Source organism: Papaver somniferum, chromosome 7, assembly GCF_003573695.1.
Source record: "Papaver somniferum cultivar HN1 chromosome 7, ASM357369v1, whole genome shotgun sequence".
Classification (NCBI taxonomy): domain Eukaryota; kingdom Viridiplantae; phylum Streptophyta; class Magnoliopsida; order Ranunculales; family Papaveraceae; genus Papaver; species Papaver somniferum.
The window spans coordinates 155,861,066-155,870,114 of NC_039364.1; positions in this window are offsets into that span (position 1 = coordinate 155,861,066).

Genomic DNA, 9,049 nt, shown 5'->3' on the forward strand with positions numbered 1-9,049 from the left:
AAGTAATCCTTCGTAAAAATATTGAATGATGAGTGTTGGAGATATGTTGTGGTGAGGACAGCTTGCCACCAACTTTTTGTACCTATCCCAGTATTCATAAAGAGACTCCCCAGTAATTTGAAGGATACCACTAATCTCTTTACGAACAGAGGCTGCCTTTGAAGCAGGAAAATATTTCTCCAAAAATAGCTTCTTCATATCGTTCCATGATGTAATACTCCCTGGAGGAAGGTAATACAACCATTCTTCTGCTGAATCTATTAAAGAGAATTGAAAAGCTTGCAACAATGATGTATCACTGTCTTCGGCACATTGCCCAAGACTTGTCATCTTCTGTTGAAATTGTCGAAGATGACGATTCGGATCTTCACCTGGAAGTCCCTTGAACTTCGGCAGATGATGAAGTATAATCGACTTTAGCTCCACTGGATTAGTGATTCTAATGCACAGTGGTTGCGAATCTAAGCATGGAGATGTCAACTCTCCTAACTTCCTCTCCGGAAGTGGAGGTGGTGGTGGATTAGCGCCTCCTACCATTGTTGATGTAGAAGGTTCTTCTTGCAACTTTGGACGTGCTTGTAGTACCGTTCCCTTTCGAGTTTTGGTTCCACACCTTTGGCAATCCCAATCCTTCGATGCCAGAGATTAAGTACCTAAAACAAATATCTAGAAAACAAAGTTAAAAACTAAAAAGAAAAAAAAAAATCTAAAAAAAAAATAAAACTAAAAGAAACAACTAAAGCTACCGACTGTTCCCCGGCAGCGGCGCCAAAATTTGATGTTCGTCGTTTACACAACAAATTAATTACTTCTTTCCACGCTATTAACTAGTAATATAATGGTAAGGAGTTCGTTCCACGAAGAGCAGGGAGACTTTAGTTGTTATAAGTAACCGAGAAGGGGGGTTTTATATTTTGAATCAAAATAATTGATAAAAGAAAATAATGAAATTTTGTTGTAAACAATAAGAAGGAAGATGACTAGGGAATCATTCGTCGTCGCTGAACCGAAACTTAATTAGATACAAGTTTATCTATTGTTGAATTTATATTATTACCAACCGTAGAACAACAATAAGCTCTGTTATCCCCCGGATTCCTGTTGTCGCTGGATACAGAAGCGCTCGACTACCAGTTTCTATCCAACTAACCTACCAGGAATAAGCTCTCAAGGTGTAAATTAATCGGATGCTTTACACTCTGTAAATCAGGTTGATCCTAGCATCAGACGCATAAGCTCGGCCTGCTTACTAGTGTTATCTTTATACACAATTGCTTAACAGAATCCATATGTCAGCTCTTGCGATATACTACTTGTGTATAGAGCTGATGTGACAATTACACGTATAACACAACCCTAAACTAGTAGAAGAAATATTTATTAATTGATTTAATCGATCACTTTAAATAACTCCCCAATATTCTTAAACATTAAAAATAATAAAGATAATCAATAAATAAATAAAACTTAAAATAAACTTGATTTAAGAGATTAAAGTCTTTCTTTCTTTCTGTTTTGTCTTGTAGCTAGAAAAAATAATAAAAAAAAAAGTGGAATTTTCGTTGGGTTTTGGTCCCCTATTTATTGTCTCAAAATACCCTACCGATCCACAATTGTCGTACAAGATAGAGGTGCAAAGTCGGTGAGCTTATCTAAAGCGGAGATTCGGTGTAGCTGACCATAATTTAGTTAGGTGCGCACGCCTTATGATCTGTTCGATCTTCTGAGAACCCTGTGTATCCTTATCTGCATCGTTCATCTATCTAGTCTCGATGCTCCAGAGTACACACAATCATCACCTTCCTCCAACACGCGTCAGAGCTACTGCAGAACGGTCCCACCTCACATCTTCACGTGCTCGCTTATTCCTTTTCCAATTTGTACGACTGTTGGACTTCCATTCTTCTCTTCTTCGTTCAATCAGTAGCAGCATCCATTCTCGAGCTCAGCCAACATCAATCCTAATGTTCTCGAGCTCTTGCGATATACTACTTGTGTATAGAGCTGATCCATATCGTCACTGCCATCGTCTACAGCTCCGAGCTTCCAATTTCGATTTCTTCTTCTCTGTTAGCAAACTCCAACCATGAAACATCATCCTCTCTCCATCTTCAGTCATCATCGCTGTCTCATCGTATCTCCATCATCATTGACAGCTCTCTGACTTTCATCGATGCATAACAATGGCAGTATCAACTCTGAGCTCAACTGGTTCCTATTGTTCGTACGTCTTCAACATTCAGAGCAACACAAAATCGTAACTCAAACTCTCTATTGCTGCCATATTTCAAAGCTCCATATTCGTCCAAGGAAGCAGCATTACTTCTCCTCTCCAAGCTTGGGTTTAATGGCAACAACCAATAGTCCATTGCCAAACTCGAGTATGATTGAATTATCAAAATCAGGCTAGTACCCATGCATTCTATCATCCCCAGCAACCCAATGTTATATTTGAATTCGAGTTTCACTTATATCAATAACTATCATGATCATCAGCATCAAGAACAACAGCCTGTCGATTCTGTCCTGGTTTGGATTATTGAAGACGAAGTGCCCCGAGTAAATAGGTCGGGTGCTTTTAACAGATTTTTGAATTCCTGCCTCCCCTTTTTGTAAAAGATCGAACTGTCTTTAGAAGTCCCCTTAACTTGGCTGCCCCTTAACAGGAACGCGTCCCTTGACATCCGATTGGGTGCCAATAGTAGCCTTGTAAAAGGACCAATTTGCCTTTTTATGCTTCTAAGTTCTTGTTTTGCTCATAACTTCTTCATACGAACTCAGAATGACCCCCTTCTTTCGTCATTGCCTTAGTCTTCTCGTCCTCTACACAATGAAAAGTAGAAATCTTGTACTTAAACGAGTTCCAATTGGTCTTTGGCCCTTCTCCACTTGTGGCTAGCTTCTTTTATTGCACAATTAAGTGTTATTTCACTTCTTTTGGATGATTCACCTAATAAAGCACAAATAAGAGAAAACAAGCGTAATATACAATAATTTGCAAGAATATAAGCAATTACTAGCATGGAATTGGCACCAAATATATGTGAAATATGCACTTATCATGATTCTCGTGTCGAAAAAACCCGAAGAGATGAAGCACAACCATCGAATATCGCTGAATATCCTAGTGCAGGTCTTGATTTTATTGGCCCTAGTGAAACAGTGGGCTCAAATGAAATACTCGTAGGGGGATTCGGTGTTGCTACCAAATATCCCGAACTGTACCGGTCTATTTGGCAAAGATATGGCCACATTGCTACAATGGAGAAAATAACTTATGTTGTTCATCCTATGATCGAAATAGTTAACGACTTGCTGGAGACCCTTGATGTCATACAGGACTTGACTCTGAATAACATTCCTTCTGGTTACTTCATAGGTCTTGAAAAGCTCGTGATCACTTGTGAAAATCTTCGCTTTAACGTGAAATGACTCCGAGAATGGCTCAACAATATCCAAGACGAATTTGAAAAGTTGTTGCACTCTGGCCCTCGCTTTTCAAGAGATTCTCTTACCCTTAAGGAGAAACTGGTAGGCGAGGAGGTGGAGCGTGCAAAGCAAATGACGCAAGATGCTGAAATCAAGGTGCAGGAACTGAACAGAAAGAAGAAAATCTTTTCCCGAGGAGAAAAGCTGGTTTTGGACGGTTTTCTTTAGGTTGGCTAGTGTTTTTGTTGAGTGATTTGAGAGATAAGTTTTCTAATAGTGGTTTGGCTTTCTTACTGTTATTTCTTTAGGTTTTGAATTTTGGATATAAGATTTTCTAAAAGATTTGACTGCACATAGTTTGGCACATAATTTATTGATTGAAAGAAAGAAATATATCGAAAGGAAATCTAACCAACCACTAAAAAAATACCTAACAAAACACGTCCTACTAGATAGTCTGTAGGCTCGTTTCCCGAGCCTAAATTCCATTCAGTCCCCAGTCTGGAGGTTTCATCTATGGAGTTTAACAAGTCTCATCCTCTGAGTTGAACATCTTGACTATTTCCAAAAGAGAGACTCGCCATATATCCGATTGTGTTTAGTAACGACGTAAGTAAAGAATCCTTCCCTTAGGATCATATTCCTGCGTGAAACTCCCCTTTTTGTGACCTGAATGACTCAGAGTTCTATCGACCGGTGTGTTGATCCTCTTGAACGAAACCATTTTCTTATGATTCTTAACAACTTCTTTGAGAGGCGTCGGAGATGGAAGACGATAAGCTTCTTGAATAGACGCCCATGTACGGAGAGGAGTGCTGTAAATCCGGCTAGGAGGGCCTGGGATCCTACTAGGGATGATTATCTCGCTATCCAGAACATAAGGTAAAGGCGATGCCGCAATCCGAACAATTTCCCTTGATGAACGGCTTTGATGCACTGATGATAGGTTGAGGGTATAACCTGGTTTTCATGAATCCAGGGACGTCCCAGAATCATGCGGTAACCCGGAGTCTTTTCGATAACGTATAATTTCACTTTGGCCTGGATCGGCCCAACTTGGAGAACGAGTACAACATGTCCGTAGGTATTACTAGTATTCCCCTCAAAATCACTAATCACAGTTGAGCGAGGATCAATCAGATCCCTAGGGATTACATCCTTCTACAATATTTGTAAAGGGATAATATTAACCGAGGCTCCAGTGTCTACCAGGGTACACTTACATTCTTTTCCTCCAATGAATGATGGGAAATATAGAGCACGGTTATGCCCTTCCTCCATCGTCATGTCTGATTAAAAGATTTTTCGGGGGTTGTAGTAATAAAGGTTCGAACTCTAAGACTTGTGAAGGTAAAGGATTTTTTTAGACTTATAAAAATATATATACAAAATATTAACAATTTTGGGCGAGAGGTAACCAAGACACTAGATTCCACTACTACGCAAGATTGAATGATAAATATTTCAAAACTCTATTCAATTCTTAAGTCCTCTTTTATCTTTAATTCACTATCAATCATACAAATTCTCAAACATTATTTGTAAACCTTAAGCATAGATTATCAAGAGATTAAACCAAGAATAACCTATCAAACTGAATAACAAATAATTAAGACAATCATTCAAACAATTTAAAACTCTGCAAAAGCAGCGATTAGGTGAATTATATAATTAAATGAAATAGTTACCCATTTATGTTGCGTGAATAGCTTCCTCCATTGCCTTGGTTACGAGGGAATTAACTCATCATGTTGGAAAACCTCTCAAAATATTTTATTAAGCTCAATTGATGTTTACAATAAAGAGAAAGATAAGTAAATGTTCTAAAACAGGATTCTGCGACCCACAGAAGGCGTCCAAAATTAACGACAAAGCTGAGGTGCTGTTGTCGCTGAAATGCTAAGACCCACACCTACGACCCATGTATGTGAGTCATTTTCACTGTTGATAAACGACTGCTGCTGCGAGTCCGTTCTTCGTGTTCTTGGTGTTCTTCATCAGCAGCAGCAGAGTTTGATCAACTCTTGATTTCTGCGTCTGTGGCTCTCCTCTCTTCTCCCAACTCTCGAAAGCCTCTCTAGTAATCCCAGGGAACATATTTATACACCTACAGCTCGTTGAATCTCCCTCAATTACTCCATATAATCTTCATTACTCGGTGTTTAAAGAAAATATTTTCCGAATATTTTCTTCCCTGAAATGATTCTCCACGCGTAAACAGCCTCTGATACTCCCTTATTTAGCTTCTACACGGTCCAAAAGTGTGCTAGAGTCCTCCATGCATCATCATAACACGTCCGAATCCCTCAAAAAATCCTCTCAAACCCGTGACTGCCATGTTCTCTGATGATGACTTGTTTAGCCGATTCTAGCCAAATTCGATCGATTCTGACACACATACTGTATTCCTTAAGCTATATCACATCTTCCTACCAATTTTTAGCCATTGAATCGCACCACAACACCTTCATTTTGTTGATTGAAAATCTGCCAGAGAGAGAATATATTTTCCCGCCAAAAATGAAATTTGAATTATGAGAAGAAAAGTGTCCTCCCCCTAATCCTGTACGGGTGTCCCTTTAGCAATTGGGGTGGAAATAGTAATTTTGGGGTGGAAATAGTAATTTTTCTGGGTTCCTCCGGTACATTTCTGGGACGCTTCCGGTGCATTTCTGGGGTGCCTTTAGTACTTTTCTCCGGGGTGTAAATCATCACTTTTTTGAGCTCATTTCGCCGCAAAGGCTTATTTCTCTAAAAACATCTACAAAAACACAAAATAACACAATAAGTACTTAATCGAGTCTAACAATACAGAATATTGAGAACAAAATAGACACATAAATGCGTCTATCAATGTCCTTGGTCGTGAAGGTAATGTCTTGTACAGCAGCTGTCATTGCAAATGAAACTTGAATGTCTTCGGGCGGTGAGGCGAGAGTCTTCAGTGAAATACGACTCACCATATCAAAAACCTCTTTTCGTTGTTTCTTGGAGAAGTGGAGGAGTTCGCATAGACCATGTATTAGTGAGGCGGCTACTTCTTCGTCTGGTTTCTCATCAACAGAGATACTTCTAATTTGATGCTAAGGTAGAGGATTCTTATGTACGTGATTAGTGATTTTTCGTGGTTGTAGTAGTGAAGGTTCAAACTCTCGGATTTGTGAAGGATAATTTTTTTTAGACTTAATAAAAATAAATAAATAATTTTATATGCACAATATTAACAAAATATGGGAGAGAATTTTTACCGGGGATCAGGATTCCACCATTCACCAAAATTTATGTGATTCAATAACAATTCTTATCATGCAATTCTAGACAATATAACTCAAATCAAAGGAAATTGTGATTCTAATCATTGCCTAAATTAGATTTTGAAAACATCCACTGTTAATCGCGAGCATGAAGTATCAAAAGCAATTTACTAAGCATACTCCATCAAGAGAAAACACAATTGATTAATAAAAATCATTTACTCCATTTTTATTCGGTGCAATTAATCATAAAAGAGTTGCATAAATAAATTTAAATAAATTTTACCACATAACTTTTGGAAGAATGGCTTCCTCCGTCACCCCTGGGATTAGGTTTACCTACTCATGATGAAAAACCTCTCAAATTGATTCATTGATACTCAAAAGTTGTTTACAATCAAGAGAAAATGGAGAAAAACGGTTTACAACAGTGTTTGCGACACATATAGAGCGTTCAAAAAGAACGATACAACAGAGGTGCTGTTGTTCCGAAGTCGGGGAAAAGGAATTGAGTATTGTCGCAATTAAGCGACACTAATCAACGACTGTCCCTGAGGGTATTATGTTCTTCGTGTTCTTCCTTGCACCAGCAGCAAGCTTTTCTCCTGCGTGACTTTCTTTCGATTCTTCTCGGCTCCTAAACTCTCCCAAAGACTCTCCAACTCTTCTAAACTCTTTAGCCTTGTATTTATAGTGTTTTAGAACAAAAATATCCGACCATAACATCGTATAATCTCCCATTAATCCCGTCATTGCTCGCTGCCCATATTTAACAATAATTTCCATTTTTGGCTTCTACACACGTAAACTTTGATCCTGCACGCTCTAGTTAACCTTCCCCACGCCTCCGAAGTCATCGAACTCCTCCAAAAAACTCCATGCATGACAAACACACAATCAAACTCGTGTTACAGAACACGTTGCTCTGTTTTGAGCTCGTGACTCAAACCAGGATTTCCAGCCAATTCCGATCGAATCTGATGCCCACAATGTGTTCCCTATCCCATATCACAACTTCCCACCAAATTTCAGCGATTGAATCGCACTAAAACACCTTCATTTTCTCGATCACAAATCTGCCAGTTTTGAATATATTTTTCCCGCCAAAAAGCTGTTTTTGAATTTAAAGAGAAGATGGATGCCCCTTAACCAAAGCTTGGGTGCGAATAGCAATTGGGGTGGAAATAGTAATTTTTGGGTGGAAATAATAATTTTTATGGGTTCCTTCGGGACATTTCTGGGATGCATCCGGTGCATTTCTGGGGTGCCTACGATACATTTATCCGGGGTGTAAAACACTGCTTTTTGATCCCATTTCGCCGCAAGGGCTTATTTCTCTAAAAATTCCTACAAAGACATAAAAGAACACAATAAATACAAAATTGAGCACTAACAATACATACAATAGAGACATATTAGACACATAAATGCGTCTATCAACACCCCCAAACTTATTATTTGATAGTCCTCGAGCAAATTTATTCTAGAAAGGAAAATCATTTGAACCCCTAGGTGGCCCTAGTGGCGGAGTGTTGTCTCCGGAGGGTTTACCAGAGGTGTACCCACAAAACCTTTACTCCATACCCTAGCTATCTACGCAAAACCTTGGAAAGCACTAAAGAACCTCCTTGGTTGGCATACACACATTGACTATAGGAGGAAGTACCCTGATGCGAAATTCTAATTGATGTACACGAGTTTGCACTCAGCATACTATAATTCATATATAAGTGACGGAGCTCTACTCAGATAGTTTCTAGACATCATAACCAGAGTCAACCAATCACATGGAAAGATTAAGAAGATGGATAAAGAGAAAAATAGATGGTTTAAAGTGAACGGTGTTTCCCATATCTGTCTGAAGGCCTCTGCCAAGATGAACCTATCCTAATGGACTGAGATACCGGTCTGACTAATATCAACACAACTGGAAAATACAAGGGAACCAGTGGTCGATAAACCTAACTCTAGGTCAACACAACTGGCATATACAAGGGCACCAGTGGTCGACTTTATTGAATTTATTCTGGTTGGTCTGATGGTCTGGTCTCAATTTTTTTTGGTATCTCAATCACTCTATTTCACCCTAGCAATGGTAACAACTTGAATCGTGTTCCCCACCAAATCACGTAAAAAATAAAAACAGAAGGATTAGGATTCAACGAGATATGGGAAACTACCATGTTTTTTTCAAAAAAAATTATAACACCTGAGCTTTGTGCTTTTATGAATAGACTCTTTAGATGTTTCCATCTAATCAGATTGGTTCCTCAACTCCTATAACCAAGATGCTTCCATCCACTTAGATTGGTTAGTGCCATCCTTAATAAACATAAATTTCTAGGCTCTGAAGTTTATTTATTGCA